Consider the following 19,461-nt stretch of genomic DNA (forward strand, 5'->3'; position numbering starts at 1 on the left):
GAACACTGCTATATTTTGCTTGGTAGAAAGTAGAAATTAAATGTTTGACAGGACAAGCTCTACTTTTCAACAATATGGGTTCAATCCAATTGGGGGGGAAGCATATGTAAATGTTACATCCAAAGATTCTGGGGGTGCTTTGTTTGTGTTACTATCCCTCCTTTAAATGGTCCCCAGGGCTGAAGTCTAATACTGAGAACCTGAGTTGATTCCTTCCTTACGGCCTGATACAGTCACGAGCAATGTCACCATATCACCTGCAAGGCTTCCTCATTTCCTCCACCCCATCCCTTAGCAACTTCTATCTTCCTCCCTTTCTTCAAAAGCTTCAGCCTATCTTTACTGGGCATATTTCAATTTCATGCCCTAGGACATATCCTTAAGGTACTGGGTATCTGCAAAGAGAAAATCATGAGCCTGCTCTTCATCTAATCACATTTCTTTCTTCCTGATACCTGCACCATGACCCACCCAAAGGTATAGCTCTCACCTCCTCCTGCCCCGTCTCCTTCTCTGGCTCTTATGGCAGGTGCCCATGATCCGTACTGGGTTTCAGGCACCATCCAGAAATAACACAGAAACAGAAACTGGAGCTCACAGTCCTGCCCCTGGATTAGCCAGGACTTGCCTCCTGCTGACTTGCTCAGCCACTGCTCAAAGCCTTCATCTTTGGACTCTGCTCCCTGTCACTCAATTCTGATATAACATATTCACATCTGGCTTTCCCCCTGCTGTTTTCAAGTGCCCAGTGGGACTCCATTCAGAGCAAACAACTCACCTCTCCGTCTGCCTGACTTTTGGATGTTGCTCTGCTTTTCTGGTGTACGTGTAAACATATGTATACATTTCTATTGGGTGTAAGTCTAGACATGGAGGGTCTGAATGATGAAGTGTGCATACATCCGGTATCATATTAGTAGATACTGCCAAGCAGACACCCAAACTGGTCAAAACAATTTATATTCCCACCAGCAATGCATGTTACTTTTTAGTTGCTCCAAATCCTTGGTCTTTACATTTTAGCCATTCTGGTTGATGTGTAGTAACATCACATGACGGTTTTAATTTGCATTTCTCAGCTTACTAATAAGCATGAGCACCTTTTCATCTGTCTGTAGGCCACTTGGATTTCTCCTTTTACAAAGCTAGGTCTCTTTGCCTCTTTTTCTTTTGAATTGCCTTTTTCTTATGATTTTGTGGGAGTTTGTGTGACCTGGTGCTAATTTTATCTCAGTATCACTGTGGCCTTGGGGTGAGAGTCACTCTCTGCACCTAGACTTTGGCCATTCCCGCTGGCAGGGGAGGATGTATTAAAGCTTTGGGTAGACAAGTTCCCCTGGATCTGGGCTTCATACACTTTAGAAGCCGTGTCCCAAGACTACTCTTTGCTGCTGTGAGCTGACATGACAGAAAGGCCCAATGTCACAGTTGAGCATGAGCCCGTGTGTTTCACCTCTCACCCTTCTGCTTCTGACCTGTATGACTGATTTAATGCTCTATGCATGTGTCTTAGGTCTGCAATATGAAGATGAGAGTGGCACTACCTCATAGTGTGAAGAAATGAGTTATTTAATGTAAGACCTTGAGAACGGTGCCTAACACATAGGACCCCCTCAATACCCACTGTCTGTTACTGTCCAAGGACGCAGCTTACTGGCCTCTTTTGCTGATGGCAGAGTTGTAACATAGTTACTTCCTGTGATTAAAAGAATTGTACAGAAGTCAAAGGCACTAGGTTCTAGGTCCATCCTTGCTGCCATCTCTCTAGCTAAGTTACGTAGAGGTGAGGCTGCGGGCTCTGGTTTTCTTACCAGTGAAGCAAAAGCGTTGACCTAGATCATCATCACAAAAACCTTTGTGACTTCACACTTCCCCCGGCCGCTCCACTTTATCACAGCCAGGGATGGAAGAAAAAAAGCCAGTGTCCACACAAATGCTCCACCTGGCTCCCTTCACAACAGATCTTGTACCTGCTGTGTTCTCTCAGGTACACAGGGAAAAGGTAGGTCACAGGGAAGAGAACTGAATGTGCCAGAAGAATCGGTCATCACACACACACACACACACACACACACACACACACACACAGCCATGTGAGCTCTGCCTCTTCCATGTTAGCTCCATAAATGAAGGAACTGGGTCTGGTTTGTGAGCTCTGCTAGCCCAGGGGTATGGCATGGGGCCTGGCATCACGTAGATGCAGGAGAAGCAGGGGGCAGGGGACACCTGGGCTTCACAGCACTTATGCAAAGCTCTATCACCCTGCAGGCCCTGTACCTTCCAGAGCATTTGTGGGCTTCCTCATTGAAATGCCCTTTCCAGGCCCACCCTGAAGGTCCTAAGGCCTATTTCCTCAGGGGACTGTCTTCATGAGGCTCTATGCAGTATGCACCAGACGAGGCCCCAAGAGACCCAATTTCTAGCCCCCGTCCCACAATTTTCTCTTTGAGTGTCCTTGCCTTTCTAGATCTCACGGAAGCCCTCTGTAAAATGGTGAGCCTGCCTCCCAAAATGTGAGGAGTTGATAATAGAAGTATACTCAAGTAGTAACAGTGTTTATCTCTCAGTGATAAAATTCCAGGGGACATTTAATTGCTCCTTTATCTTCAAAATGTCGAAAAATGGAGAAAGGTTTTTATAATAAAAAAAAAAAAAAAACAAGGCATGCTATTAGGATGTAAGCTAATTCTAGGTCCCATGATTTTCAGATTTAGAATAAGAATAACAACTTTCATTTGGAAGCACTTTCTGCTTTTTATTTCTAGACGCAACCACACTTTCTCATCTCAGATAGAGGGATCTTCTGTAATGTCACCAACAACTGTGCGGCATTAGCTAGCTTAGCTGTTTGACTCTCTGAGTACTTCATCACCACCTTTATAAAGTGAAGAGACTAGATGAACATTCCCTCAGCTCTAAAATTTCATGTTTCTCCACACAGTCAGCCCCACCTCCTTGGAAGGCGCCTCCAGAACACTGAGATGTATCTTGTTGGCACAAGAGAGGGATGCCACGGAGCTCCATTTGTCATTTCTGCTGGAGAAACCACCCTGTCTTGCAAAGCATCCAATCCACTGGACAGTGAGCACACTAGAGGTCTTTGAAGCACCCCAGTTTTAAGAGAGGATCTGTAGCATGCACTCCACTCCAGTGCTCGTCAGACTGCCGTGGCTGGAGCAAGGACAGAATTTCTCAAATTCAATCTGTAGCTGATTTTCTGGAATCAGGACTTAGAATTATTCCAAGGTTAACGGTAAGTCATGCAGCAAGAGAAAGCGTATCCAGAGCTGTCCCAGCTGCTGGATGCACATTCCCTGCCTTACAGGGAAGAAAACCCTTTCTGAGGGTCCCTCTTTGGCTCTCTTGTCTGTCCCTCCCACTGGCAGTTACAAAGTGAGAGTTGGCTTTGCATCATGATGTCTGATAACGAACAGTCGGTCCTTGTTGGCCATCACCAAGCTGGCGTCTTAGTGGGGGACTTCACAAATAGCCAGCAACAGCAAACAGTTCCGTTCTGCTTGAAGCCCTCTGGTTACCCAGACTCCAGAAGTAGGTAAACATCAGCCATTTGGATCCTTTCTTCACTAAGGACAGAATATTTTTCAAAAGAAAAAATTAACCTGATGTGATTCTCGGGTTTTCTCTTTCTAGTCCTGTTTTTTGATATTACGGATGTTGGTGTTATTTATGTATCATCGATGCCAACCACAGCTCAGCATTAAAAGATTCAAGAAGCCCAAGAAGGGTGAGAACTTTCTCATCTCAAAATAGTTAAGCAGTACCTCTTTGCAAGGAACTCTGGGTGGCTCCTCCTTACCACTCCTGCTATAAAGTCCTAAACCAAAAGGTCATTAATCAAGACTCACAATGGAACCTGGATGAGACTGAGTATCAAAGAGAAGTTTTCCTACATCATCATCTAAGGCTGAGCGAGCCCCATGTCTCCCTCCCTCAACCTCAGAGCAGGTCAACTTCCGCTTCATTGCATCGAATCTCTCAGGGAACTGACTCACCACGAACCAGACACTGAGCAGGGCCTAGAGGAATGAACCACAAAAGATTGTTTATGCTCTGAGCAAAAAGCAAGTCACAAAGAGATGCAGACAGCTGTACTCTCCTTCCCATCATATGGACAGAGGCAGAGCGACGGCCAGGAAGCATGACTGCGGAGTCAAAACTAGAAACATAAATGTCACCAGGTGTAATGGGGGCTCATTTGGAGGCCGAGTACAAGGGACCCTGAAGACCCAAGAGAAAACGTGGTCAGCTCAACCTGAGAAGGTCGTTCGCAGTAATGTCACCATAGCAGAATGGTGGGGGTGCAGGTGGCTATTAATGGACAGGGATGAGCATATTTTTTTGTCTGTGTTAGGATTGCTTAGTGACGGGGATGCCAGAGTGGCTTAGCAGTGCAGTGTCTGCCTTTGGCTCAGGTCATGATTTCAGGGTCTTGGGATTGAGTCCTACATTGGGCTTCCCCCAGGGAACCTGCTTCACAATCTGCCCTTGTCTCTGTCTCTCTGTCTCTTTCATGAATAAATAAATAAAATCTTAAAAAGAAGGATTGTTTGGGGACGGTTCACAGATGGAGCCAGCGGGATAAAGAAGGGTTAAAGCCAACCCCAAGTTAATGGCTTTCCTCGCTGAATGATAGCACTTACCAACAAGTGAAGGACCATGTTTATGCGGCCCTGCCTGTAAGTCCCGATGCCTGCCGGTTGACCCCAGGATCCCAGATGCATGTGGGGCCCATAAGAAGTGTTTGTTGGCAAAAGTACCAGAGGAATTCCAGTAGCTGGCGCTATGCTCTTGAGCAGAAAGGCTCCTTCTCAAAGTTCATATATTGATGTCAACTCTCAGTAGGGTTCCCCCAGGCTCCAGTAGAGCCCCAGGAGGGTACTACTTCCTTAGTAATTCCTTAGAAAGGCATGTTACTGACAGGAACAAGGGGGAAGCAAGGAGAAGCAAGCAGATCTCATGGCTTCTTGGGCAGGTGTCCAAGCTCCCCTCCCCACAGCGCCCCCTGCTGGCAGAGCCCAGCTTGGTGCTGGCAGCAAGGGAACAGGGTACCGCCGGGTACTGGTGCCAGGGGATTTGGTGCTGAGTAACAAGGACTTAATTATCACCACAACATTCAGGATCTCCACTCATTCACTGATACCCCAACCTTCAGAGTCGCAGATATTTAGGGCTATGAGGTGTAGACAGACAAATATGAGTCAAGTTGGCAATGAAGTTGACGCTTCCTCAGAAGAGTGAACCTGAGTGCTGAGTGATACCCACCCAATAAAAAAAACAGCCTCTATCCCACAAGAACTAGCTGACTCTGCACAAACAACCATATATTCTTTTTTTTTTTTTTTTTTTGAAGTAGGCTCCATTTAAGAAAATGAGCCCAATGAGGGACCTGAGCTTGAACTCATGACCCTGAGATCAAGCCTGGAACTGAGATCAAGACTCAGACACTCAAGTGACTGAGCCCCCCAGGTGCCCCAACAATCATATATTCGTGTCATGAGACACCAAAAGCACTCATGCTCCACTTCTCAATGTTTGGTCCTGTCCCCTCCCTGACCCACAGTTCTTGGTGATCCCTCCTTGTCACTGTGCTTTCCCTTCTGGCAATCACCCTGAATATTATTCCTGATTCTGTACTCAGACTGTGCTTGAGTGGACAGATCTCAAATCCTGATCCCATGGGCTTCTGACTTGCAACTCTTCCCGATGCCAAAACCATGTTGAATCTCCAGAGATTCCAAAGAGGACAAGAACTGGTGCAGATGCATAGCTTCAACTAGGGCCAAGCAGAGATGGTAAGACTGGTAAGCCTAACGGCAAGGCCACACCAACCGTACCCACTGCTCTCTCTGGGAAACAACAGGGCCCATTAAAAAAAAGTCATACACCAATGTCTGGAATTCGCCCAAGAGTATAGGCCAAATTCATAAGGGCCAATAGGGAAAAATACCAGTACTCAAAGACCTGTGAACTGAATAATGCATAATATCAATGGAAAGCTTGCTTGTTCCATTCCTGCACTTGATCTAAGGCCATTTCCAGGTTTATAGAGATGACAGGAAGGGGAAAACCTTGGAAGCAAATAAGCTTGGCCTCTTTTTTTCTTAATCACTGCATTTCACCAGCAACTTCTACTGTCCTCCTGCAGAACAAACCTCATTCCAGCTCAGAAGGCAGCAGCAGGTGAACACGGTTGTGCATGTGTTCCAGAAGCAATCAAGCTGATTTCAAAATACCCTTAGAACTGGCCCCATTTTAACCAAATGAATAATAAGAGTTTCCCTTCTGTAAGCAAAACCATGATATATGGGCAAACTCTGTGTTAATTGGATAAACCAGTGGTAAAACCCCAAAAGAACAATTAACTTTCATGTGAAATACTCCCAGCTGAAATCTTGGGAAACTTGCATGTAATTAGTACTCTCTTCCAGCTCTCCGAAGTATAAAATACAATACATTAGGGCTTGTAACACTAATATCGCCAAGAACACAGCTAACATGGGGAGTCTAATTTGCCACTAATATGCGGATGGCAGGCTAGTTGGTGCTTTCACCTGTTCTGGCTAATTGTCTTCAGTGTGATTTAGAAACTCCATGCCCTTGATCCTATATGCATGATGTATCAAATCTCCAGTGCTGGGCTGTGGTAAGTCATGAAATTCAGATTTCAAATTCAGAAGTGACCTTAGAGGTCATTTGGTCCAGTTCCCAAGCAATGACTTATGAACCTACTGCATCCAAATCAGCTCAGGACAATTTATAAATGATGGCTTCCTGGGCTGCACAGGTCTTGGCTGGACCTCAATAATCTCAATTAAAAATTAATAAATGAACACCTTTCTGAAGGCCACCAGAAGATTCTGTGGTACAACCATGCCTGAGAACCACTGTTCCTGAGCTCCTGATTCAATGCACAAAAGGCCTCCTATGACATTAAGTGACTAGTGGACATCAGTCTCTGCTTGAACACTTTCAGGAATAAGCTCAGGGACTCAGCTCCAGTTAGTGGTGGCTGCCCAGACCACCATACTAAGAGGGCAGCATGGAAACATGTATTTGCCATTCCTGATGAGAGCTATCTGCTCTGGACCCCATTCAATAGCTTTTAGTTTATGAAGATTGAAAACAGAGATCTGGTTCATGAGTTAACCTTGTATCAGAGGAGGGCAAAGAAAGGCCAGAGGAGGGCAAGAGTCTGGAAGCTTGGATTTGAACTGTGACTCCACCACTTCCCTAAGAGCACTACCTTGAGACATTTGCTTCCGCCTTGAGTGTCAGTTGCCTGTTTACCATATAAAGGACATGATATCTCTGTGGGGGTGTTCTGAGAATCAAAGAGGCTTTGAAAATGCTGATTAATAAAAAAGGACTCTTATTGTCAGGATGCTATCAAGCATCAGTGGCATATTCCCGGGAGGACAGTGGCTTGAGCAGGTAGCCAAATACATACAGAATTCAATCCACTGAGCCTTTCTTCCCATAATGATATCAAGACTTCTTTTGTTATCAGAACAAAGGCTCGTTCAAACCCAGAGCAAATCAAAAAGCAAGTTTGCCTGCTTGTCGGAGCGCTTTTGTAAACATTTCATAAACATCTCCCCCTCCGCCTTTCCCTCTCCCTATTCAACTGCAACCACCCAACCTGATCACTGATTGGAGTTTAACTGGCCGGCCATTTGCTTAAACTCATTCGCTAGAATTACATCACTCAAATGGTGACTTGACCTAAGGGGCATGTCTCCTGCCATTTTGAACTGAAAAGACTTAATTTGTTAAATGCTAGATGAGACAGACACTTATCAGGCTGAGAGAAAGATATCAAAATGTAAAACTGATCAAATGATTTATTAGTTTGTTGTTAACCTTCCGAAGAGCAAGGAATAGCTCTTACCTACCCCTGTGCCTTATGGTACTTAGCATCATATGTTGTACACAGGATGAACACAGGACCTGCTTGTTGGAAGAATGCATGACAGGTAGGATAAGTGGTTCACACACAACCCCCAGATGAACCAGGGCTGTATGACAATAAAGATGTGTGTGTGTGTGTGTGTGTGTGTGTGTGTGTGATTGTGTGCTCCAAGACAAAGGTATCACTCGCTTTAGAATAAAAAGAACTACCCATCTCCAATAGAATCAGATGATTTAGTGAGGTTGTTTAAAAAAAAATTATTTGACCGTTCAGGCCAGTGGTTTGACTTTAATTTCTGCAACATACCTCTAGTGGTATCTTTGCTCATCAAAGGCTGGAGAGGATAGTGGTTAGCAGGGAGAGTCCCAGCACCGGGTGGCCCAGCTTAAATCCCATCTGTACCTCTGGTAGCAATTAAAGATATTATCTGTGTTCCAATTCCTTCTTTTGTAAAATGGAAATCATGGTAATTGCACCTACATCTCAAGCAAACAAGTGTGTTACCATTGTGAGGATTACATGGAAAGCACTAAGGTAAGGCCCAGCACCAGGCACATGCTCGCTAAGAGTGTATGTACTTCAAATGACATGCTTCCAGATAATACTAACACAAGCCATCAAATCAAGAAAAAGCACCAAAGTGATTGGTAGGATTTATATCCCATCCAAAGGGACCAAAATGATTTTCCAGGGAGACTCACTCAGGGTCAGCATCACAACCTGTCAATTCTGCTAAAACATTTCATTCCATAGGAACAGGGAAAGGGAGGGTGGAATGGAGTGAGGAGGATTTTGCAAACTGTCCTTTGTTGAAAGCTACCATGTGCTGGAGTCTTAGTCAAAATACCACAGACTGTGTGGCTTATAAACAACAGAAAGTTATTGCTCACAGTTCTGGAGGCTACAAGTCCAGGATCAAGGCACAGTATGGTTGGGTGAAGGCCCTCTTCCCGGTTCACAGCCAGCGCCTTCTTGCTGTCTCTTCACATGCAGGAAGGGGCTAAGAATCTCTCTGGAACCTTTTTTTTAAAGGGGATTCCTCCCATTCAGGAGGAATGGAGGTGGAGGTGCTTACCACCTAAGCACCCCCCAAAGGCCCACCTAATACCACCATTTTGGGGGCAGTTAGGATTTCAACTAAAGAATTTGGGGGGAACATAAACATTCAAACCATCACAGCAGGGCACTGTGCTTGGCAACAGAAGGGTAAGGAAGATTCTATTCATATGCACCACAGTCTTAAATTCTCCCCAGAGCCCTGAAAGAAAGGATTATTCATCTCAGGTTACTGGTCAACCAAGAAGCACATAACTAACTCCCATGTGTTTCACTGTTCTAGCTAGAAAGGAACATGCTTAGGATTCGAACCTAGGCTCTGTATGACTCCAAAGCTTTGCATTCACTCACTTTCTAGTTATTCCCTGAATGTTCCCCACCACCATGAATCTTAAGTTCCCTCCTGGCTTCTTCACTTCCATCAAAATCATTAAACTATAAAATAAAATCATATCGTAGTGCATTCGACATTGGCACAGAGTAACCTTTAAGAGTGTGATTAATTTATTTATTGGTTAAAAGGGGAAAAAATCACTCAAACGGAGTCACACCTGCTGTATATGTAGTATCGGCCTGTGCTACAGGAGTAAGTAGTATCGAAGACTTCTGCTCTTGGAGCAATATCCTCAGATTTAAAAATAAATGACATTGATTTATCATTAGAGCCTTTTTATAGAAGAATTTATCTCAACAGAACTTTTAAAGATATAAAATATACGGTTTACGTAGCCTTAGGTTTCTTAACAGAACCAAATCAAACCGAATAATAAAGTAAAGTGGAATAATAAAATGATCAAATAGTGTAAGATCAAGTCAGAACTGATTTGGAGGCACCTTTCATAATTACTAGGCTGGAAGCAGTCTCTGTAGGTTTGGCAGAACTGAATCATGAAATGAATTAAGACCATACCAAATTATTAATACTCTTCATATGCCGTAAAAAGTCTTCCTTCATGCCTCTCTGGGAACTGGAGCAAAATGTCTCAAATAGCAGGCAGGGAAAATTGAGGAAAATTAATAAATGGGATATTGCCTATTGTTCGTTAATATCCATTTGTCAAATCCTTTGAACATTTATGGACCTTTATTCTGTTCAAAGAAATTTCAAATGCCTCATCTCATTTAATCTCTGTGAGACCTCTGTAAGGTTTTTGAGAGAGGCCTCTGTGCGGGACAGGTGGTTAGGGATGTGGAGGGGGGTGTTTGGCCTTCCGGTTCTGTTACTCCCCATTGGGCCCTGCAGGCACATTCCTTAACTGGTCCCTGCTTCCTCGGCCTCACCTGGCAGACTCAGAGAACCAGCGAGGAGCACAGATGTGTAGCTGACACCTCCAGTTTTTAATCCTTTGGGGGTACACCTCAGTTTAGTGGGCTGTGGTCATACTATTCTCAAGGAATCTGCTGCTCGGTGGTTGCATCAGGCAGTGGGACTCGGGCCAGGCCATTTCCACCCCACAAAGGATTCCCCAAATGGGACCCTGTGCTCTAGAACTCCCCACTGGACTGGCAGAGAGCCCGACAGCTCCCCCTGACCAATCCTGCTTCCTTTCATCTTAGATTCTTAGATGCTACTCCTAGTAAACTTTCCACATTCCTTCCTTCCTCTGAGCATCTGCTTCCAAAAGGTCTACCTGGGAGAACCATGGTAAGACAATATGGGTGGAGTCTGGAGCCCAGAGTCGGTACATGGTAAGTAACCCAATAAATATTAGCCACCGTTTGCATTTCTACTCCTGCTTTGTGCTTAGAGGAGTGGAGGTGGTGGTGGTGTTAAGTGATCAACCAATGGAACTCGTTTCCATGGCCAGCCAGCAATTGTAAGAGATGCCATCTCAAAGGAGACTTCTTGACGTCATGTGATTGGAACCTTCTGCATCAGGCATAGCCAACAACTCATAGCTGGGTCACTTCCGAGGATGTGAAGCATTTAGTATCAAGATGGCGCTCGGTGCTTGCAAAGCTTGGCTTCTTTGGGGCTGGTTCTCCAAATTATCTGCTCTGTGGTCCCCAAAGACACAGAAGTCCTGCTAGTTCTCTGTAGACTCTTTGTCACCGTGATAATCACCTGTTTGTTTGACCTTTTTTGTTATGTCTCAACCGACTTAGCTTTATCTTTTCTACAACTGTGTCTCAATCGATTGTCTTTATAGCATGGGCTTATATATAACCTCTGAACGGCACTTTGCGCTCCCCAAAACATCTTCTAAGTATGAAGACTTAGAAATGAAATGCTTTGTTCCTGCTTCCATGCACCAATTTACTTCTGTATACCATCCACCATTGTGAGATTTTAATTTCTCCACACAGGACATAGTAATTATGCCATTCTCTGCCTTTCCCTACAATTTATTGAGTTTTTCAGGGTACAGCCAAGCTCTGTATCACAATATTTACATCTTAACTCATTTACGGTCCCCAAAACTCATGAGAAAAAAAAAACTGAGGCCAGGGGGGCACCTGGGTGGCTCAACCTGTTGAGCATCTGCCTTCATCTCAAGGTCCATGAGAGCCTGCTTCTCCCTCTTCTTCTGCTGCTCCCCCTTCTTGTGCTCTCTCTCTCAAATAAATTAATTAAATCTTAAAAAAGCAAAAACAAAAACCTGAGGGCAAAGAAGTTCAGTGTCTTGCTCAAGGACACACAGCTGGCAGATTTCTGTCATTTGGGGGCCATATCTATAAGCAACAAATGGCAACTGTGGGTTAGCAGGAAAGGGATTTCTTAAAAAGATATAAAAAAAACAGTTAATGAAAGATGAGTCTGATATTACTAAATACTGAAAAAATAATTTTGGGTGGGAGGGTGGCATCAGGAGACTCATAGAAATATTGAGAGGCAGAAGCACCAGTCTTGAGTTGATGCAGCCAGGAAAAGTTCCCCATCGTTGACTCAAAAGTTTTCTCCCTTGTTCTTAAGTGCCCTAAGTTCAAGCCCAATGTGGGCACCTCTGATCAACTGAACCTACATCACAAACCCAAGCCTGAAAAACTGAGTGTCCAGCACTGTCAGCCCTTGGAGTGGGAGGGGGTCTTTGTCCATAACCAGGTATCTGAAACGCAGGCAGGTGTGGAAAGCAGAATGTCTTCCGCCCCAAAGATGTCCACAGAGACTATGAATATATTAGGTTAAGGTTACAAGGCAAAGAGAAATTAAGGAAGCATATGGAGTCAAGGTTGCTAATCAATGTTCAAGGTTGACCTTGAAACAAGAAGATAACCCTGGATTATCCAAATGGATCCTGTGTAATCACAAAGGTCCTTATACGTGGAAGAGGCATATGGAAAGGTCAGTGTCAGAGTGATGGAGCGTGAAAAAGACTCAACCAGCCATTGCTGGCCTTGAACATGAAGGAACAGGTCACAGGCCAAGGTATGTAGGTGACCTCTGAAACCTGGAGAAGGCAAGAAACATATTTTCCCCCAGGGCCTGCAGGAAGGAACACAGCCCCTGCAAACATATTTCACCCAGGGAGAGAGACTTGGTTTGTACTCCTGAACTCCAGAATGAGGACATAATAAATTTGCATTGTTTTAAGCCATTAACTTTGTGCCAATTTGTTACAGCAACAGTTGGTAACTAATACAGCACATCAGATACTGGATGCTAAGACAAATGTCCATTGAAACGCAGAGCCAGAATCCAAAACCAGGTCTGCCTGTTGCAAAGGCTCATGCTTGGGAACACTGTGCTGTCGTGTCTTGCACCAGGGGGGACATTCAAAATGAGGGCATTGAAAGTCGAAACAAAACTGTGGTGAATAAGATGGTATGGAAGGTGTGGAGCACAAGCAATACTCGGAGTGAGACACACATAAAACAGAGAGGAAATAAGCCCAGGGTTCAGAAATGCTGTCTGGGGGCACCTGGGTGGCTCAGTGGTTGAGTGTCTGCCTTTGGTTCAGGGTGTGATCCCCGCGTCCTGGGATGGAGTCCTGCAACGGGCTCCTTGCAGGGAGCCTGCTTCTCCCTCTGCCTGTGTCTCTGCCTCTCTCTGCCTCTCTCTGTGTCTCTCATGAATAAATAAATAAAAAATCTTTAAAAAAATATTTTAAAAAAGTGCTGTCTGGTGGAGGGCAGTGAGCTGATGGGTGTGGAAGGTCTGCCAGCCTCTGTTTTGGCTCCAAATTACCATGCAAACCCACATATGAGAAGCAAAGTTTTGAGGAAAATGTATAAAGGTTTGCAAGGCTAACAAGGTTACACGGAATTTTGACTACCTCAAGCATCCAGGTCACTCAGGGACTCCAAGTGAGATCCAAGCAGAGAGAACTCACCACAGCAAAATCAGAAACACACCGAATTTGGATGCAGGATCCCACTTGCAGTAAGTGCCTTTAGCACGTACATTAACCGCAGCAGAGCAAAACAAATCCATTTAAGACTGCGAAGAAGGGGGGCTCTAAAAAGTTTCCAGGGCACGAAAGAATGATAAATGAAAATTGGTGCAATATTACTAAATGAAAGCATATAAAATTCAATTCATATTCTCTATATTTGGGTAAGCCATTTTTTCTTTTCTTTTTTTTTTTTTTAAAGATTCTATTTTTATTTATGCAGAGGGGGTATGCAGAGGGAGAGAGACAGGCAGACTCCACCCTGAGCACCAGAGTCTGATGTGGGGCTTGATCCCAGGACCCTGAGATCATGACCTGAACCAAAACCAAGAGTCGAACACCCAAACAACTGAGCAACCCAGGCACCCCTTCCTTTCTTCAGAAAATATTTATAGGGACTTTCAAATGTTCCCTACTGACTTTGTCCACCTATTTATCCCCATGAAATTCTAGAATCCTGATTTACCCTTGTAAATCAGTCACAGTGAGGACTCAGGGGCCTGCGCAACAGAAACAAAACTCCTACAGTTTGAGAGGCTAGGAGAAGTGGCTTTGTACAGACTTCAGCTTTCATTTCTACCCTGCCAACCATTTGAGCTCGGACTGTGTGTTTCAATCTAGTAGTTTCTCTAAGTGTTCCTCAGCAACACAGAAATGGGCCACAGATTCTGATCATACATGGGTTCTGATTGGGCCTTTGTAGTGAATCTTGGTATATCCCTAACATCTAGAAGGTCACACTCTCTCCGATGAGCCCTTGGTTTTGTGATCTCTGATTTGCCCTGTGCTTCTCTCCCTGTTCTTTTTTTTTTTTTTTATAATAAATTTATTTTTTATTGGTGTTCACTTTGCCAACATACAGCATAACACCCAGTTCTTTATGTGGTTCTGCTGTACTTCCAGCCTGGGTGTGGCTCTAACTCCCCTCCCCAGTCCCTGGCTCCTGTCTGGCCCTGACTTGACACCCTCAGACTGGAGCTAAGTGATACCTACGCCTCAATCCCACCTGAAGGACCAGGGGCCAGGCCCGGGGGCCAGGGGGAGGATTTGTCTCTCTCCTTGCCGGACCCTGGAAGCTCATACGGATTCCATGGCCGTCCACGTTCTGTTTGTCTTTAGAATTTCTAATTTCTTCATCATCTTTTTCCGATTTGGTCTTGATTTCTTTCTATAGTGTTTTCTCCCTTGGGGATGTGTGTTCAATCCAAGCATCTGCTTACAGCCTCCTTTTGAATACTTAGGCAAATATTCATTGAATTTCTGTTGCATTGTTTTCCTCCCCTCTCAATAAATTATCCTGTCTCCTCTTTGAGGCCACCATGTCTCCCTTACTCAACTCCAGGCTCTTCATGCGTGTGAAAAATCCCTCTGAATTTATCTTCATCTCCATTGCAACCTCGCTTTGATTATTTTCCACCGTCTGCATGTTCCTTCCACTGTCTGGTATTAACGCACTGTGTAGCCCCCAGAAAAGTTTGCTAACTTTGTTCCTTCCTTGTTTATGCTGGTCTGCCTCCTGCATGAATAAGCCTCTGCCCAAGCAAAGAAACCCTCAGCCAGTGGCTTCCCTGAAAGCCCAATGCCACACACGTAGTTACCAACCCCAAGCCCAACCTCACAAACTGTTCAGCTCAGTTCTGCCCTCATCAGGAATGGCTGATGTGACTTCAAATGGTGAGCAGAATGGTGGAATGGCTCCTCTGGCCCCCGGCTGCCATGTCTGGGCCAAGGCTACCCTAGAACTTTCCCATCCCAATGCGGGTCTCCTAAGCCTGAGGCAGATGGGGATGCCTATTTATACATTGAGCATTATTCTGTTTAAAAATCTGAGAGATAATATTGAGTATTTTGTGGTCTAGGGCACTTGGAAGAGAAAATACTAGCACTATAGAAATGCTGGATGTTATGTTACTCTGCTCCACCATTCACATTCCATGGGATCACATTCCTGTACATTCCAAAAGACACCAGAAGGAGGAATTTCAGTCTTGATAATCCAAATAGGGACTTAGGATAAGGAAAATTGTCCTTGCCCCTACATAAAATTGAAGAGCCTTCCCTTATGACATGGTTTCAGGGAAAAAAACCTCACCGGGGCAAGCTTAGGATGATAACCACAGTCCTTCCCTAGGAGGCCAATGGGCCAGGAAGACAGCATAGGCCGTGTGTTTGCAAAAGGCCCCACCTCTTCTAGCTGCATCATCTGGGACAGGTTATTCAATTTTCGCAAGCCTCCATGTCCTTATATATAAAATGAAGGCAATAATAGTCATGTAACAGGATTGCCTTACAAAGGAAATGAGGGGATGTGTTTGATTATGGTATTTGCCCTTCTCCAAAGGATTCTATGCTGGTGATGACCTTCTGGGTTTGCCAATGTGGTTGGCAATTTTATGGAACTTTCACCAGTATTGAGAATCCTCCAGGCATTGTGGATTTGGGTGAGGCCCATCTTCGCAGGACATGGATCCCCAGCACCGTGGTGAGACTCATGCCTCCAGAGTGCGACAGCCTATGCCCAGATCTCGCTCTTGTCCCTTGATTGCTGAGTGATCTTTGGCAGGCAATGAGCATAATCATCAAACTGATAGGATTTTGTAAGGATTAAAAGAGATAATCTATGTGAAATATTCAGCAAATACTTTTAATAAATATTTATTAATATCTAAGTCCTTGATTATTTTGACATGTCATTTTCCTAGGAGGACAGGGATGGGTAAGATGAAGTTATTTCCAGCTAAAAGGGAAGAATGCATTCATGTTTCTAACACCCCTCTGCGTTCAGAGTCTGGCGTGCTGATCCTCTAAACTGTGATATGGCAAGGCAGCCAGTATCATTCCCAGTTGACCAAGGAAGAAATTGAGATGTGGAGAAGTTCAATGGTTTTTCCCAAGTCACATGGCCAGTAAGAGAGAGCACCAGTCTTTCTGACTCTTAGCTCAATGATCCATGGCATGCTGGCTCTCGAAGTAAAAGTCAAGTCAATGGGAGCCAATCCTCCAGGCTGGAGTCAAGACAATTTTCTCTGAGACCTTTAATAAAACCATTTGTTTGTTTTAGTTCCACACAGAGGATCTCGTCTTCTCTGCCTGCTTCTTGCCTCCTAGCAAGAAAAGGACGTCAACTCACTTATTCAGCCAGTCTTTGAGATTCTGGGCGTTGAGTCGAAGCACTCTCTGAGGTCAATCCAGATGATTATTTGAGAGACTCAATTTCCTTTAGAGAAGGCACATTGTCAGTTCAATCTAGTGTGGAATTTGTAGTATTAATGAATTGAAGTATACTTTAGGGATTTCTCCCAGATGCTTATTTTAATTTAAGCTCTAGGGGTTTAACTTTCCAAAATACTCAATTTTGTTCATTATGAAAACTAATAACTGGCTTATTTCACTGCTAATTTGGGTACGAAGGTTAATTATCTATAGTGGAGTGGTCTCGAGCTAATCTAAAGTCTACCTGAACACGGCACTGTGGCTAATTGATTCCCCCATGCACTGAGAAATGAGCATTTCTTTGTGGGGATGAAAAAAAAAAAAAAAAAAAAGCTTTACTGACTTGGATTCCCTTTGCCTCTGTCGTTGTAAAAGGAGCAGAGTCTCTCCAAGATGGTGGACAATCTTTCTCTTTTTAGGGTCCATGGAATCCATTCAGTTATCCATTAGAATGCTCCACTGGATTCCATTTCAGCTCCTTTCCTCACAAAATGCCCAGTTGCTGTCCCCACGATTGCTCATTCAACAAAGTCTGAGGAATATAGATACATATTTGGCATGGTCCTGATCCAACCAGAATGCTTTGTCTTCTAAAATACACCAAAAATTATGGTAACAACATCAAAGCCAATATTAATATCTCACTCTCTTTATAGTTTCAAAAGGGCAAAGGGCTTCACATGCATTTCTGCATCTTTCTGAGTCTCGTGAAGCATGTAGGACACATGATTTATTCCTCCTCTTTAGACGATGAAGACACCGAGGCCCACAGAGACCTGAGGGTTCACACAGTAAGTCTGTGTGGGGCATGGAAATAGAACAAGGGTTTCCTGATTCCATATTCTGTGTTCTTTCCACTTAATTACACCACCTCTGTGATCTGTAATGTATTCCAAAGCCACGTTATTTTTAGCATCATGTACTATTTCAGATACCCTGCATATAATTTGGTCTTTTGCATTTCAAGAAACCTGATCTTGTCTCCAGGAAGTAGGATGGGGAATGCTGCCCAGAGGATCCTAGAGAACACTCAGTCACTTGGCGTTCACACCTCTGTCTGTAAGGTCAGCAGCCCCTTCCCTCTCTGCTGGCTCTGTTCTCAGGATAGAAGGCAAGGTCTGGGTCCAACTGAGGAACCCACTCCTGTCAAAGAGGAAAGCCAGATCTGGCCCTGAACTTCCTATGTATATGTTAGTCTTTGGAGCTCTCTCCCCCTGTGCCCAGCAACCGCCCCCCCGCCCGCCCCTGCCCGTCTACCTCTGATTTATTTAAAAATTACTTTCTAAACCAACTTGAAGCAGCTCAAAATTAATTTAAACTCCCCCAAAACTGAATTTGTCAATGTCCACCATTGTAATTTGTTACGTTGCATTATAACCTACTACAGAACCGTGGCAATGTCAGAACTCCGATGATGTAGTGTAGTCTCCACGTACAATATATCATAAGAGCAGTTTCAGCCCGGATGATAGATGGAACAAGCCTGGGAAGAATTTGAAAAGAGACCTAAATTTCTAGAATTTTTTTATTCCCTTTAAGTGGCTGAAGGCTTCACCCCCAAGAGATTACTAAAAGTCTAAATCATTTTTTTTCTCTTTTTTGCTCTGCATCCAACAGAGGTCTGCAAAGGCAATTAACCCAGCATGTGGGCAGAATTGCTGAGGCATAATTCGCTTTTGCTACGGCCTTGTAGCTTTGGCCATGACATTGCCCCATCAGTTGGGGAAGGGAGGATGAATCTGCCTTTGTTTAAAGGCATTAGGATTATCTACAATCATGGCCTCACCATCCCTTTGGCAGGCTCCAGTGTGCTAGGTCCTTGGTAGGACTGATCCCCCCAAAAAGGGAAAGAATTCACCTACAGTCTGAACATCAGGCCAACACTTACCAGGGCACCTGCTGGCTTAAGTGCATCAATGCCAGGCTGATAATCTACAATGATGGAGAATAAACAGGATCCTCGACAGTGAGATATACACTCTACAGCAAGCGGAAAATGGCAGTGCACGCATAGATGTGGATGACGTACTGTCATTCTGGTCCTTATCAGAGTCCTAGACTCCTTTAGCTCAATGGTCCAACCATCTCATTTTACGGAAAAGGAACCTCAGGCCCAGCGACTCATGTCAACAGCTAGAACAGAGAACTAGATCTTGGGACCTCAGGTCCCTTAGGCTCTGTGCTCTAAACCAGCAGATCTCCATGGGAACTGTCTAACGTGCTGGTGTGTCCTGATGAACTGTGAGTTTGGCTGCAGATCATTGATTTGTAATAAATTTAAAACTTTTAGCTATCCTACGTGCTTTCTTGAGTGAAAGAAAAAGAGGGAGTTGTAATCATGGCTTTGGAAATTGTAGGTACCCCTTGGGACTGAAGTTCATACTGAAATTCAAATTAGTTCTTTGAAATTGTTCAGGAATCTCAAGTGGGGGGAGAGGTCTGCCCACAGCGTGGGAAGAATCAGCATATTGCTGGGACCACCGCGGACCATTGTTGCAATGCCACGAATTGCCATAAAGACTCTTCTTTCCTAACTGCATGGAATTAGTGACTCGATGTTGTACACCTGAAACTAATACAACGCTATATGTTAATTGTGCTTCAATTAAAAATAGTTTTTACAAAGACTGCTCTTTTTTTTGTTATATTCTTTGGTCCCATTGTTAGGATGGTGTTTCTCCAAATGATAACACACAGGCATACGTGCATGCATACGTACATACATATGCACATAAATCATGCGAGCATATGAACAGCTCAGAGTAAGCCCAATAATCTGATCACAGAGGTGTGCCAAGCACTGTCATGGGCAGAAAGGGGGACACGGATGAGTGCATCCTGACCACTTGCTGGTGTCCATAAGCTGTGGTTCCCACTCTCTCAGACAAGGGCAGCTTTCAAACAGAATTATGCCCAAGGGTGGAGAGGGAG

Source organism: Canis aureus, chromosome 8 (genome assembly GCF_053574225.1).
Source record: "Canis aureus isolate CA01 chromosome 8, VMU_Caureus_v.1.0, whole genome shotgun sequence".
Taxonomy (NCBI): Eukaryota; Metazoa; Chordata; class Mammalia; order Carnivora; family Canidae; genus Canis; species Canis aureus.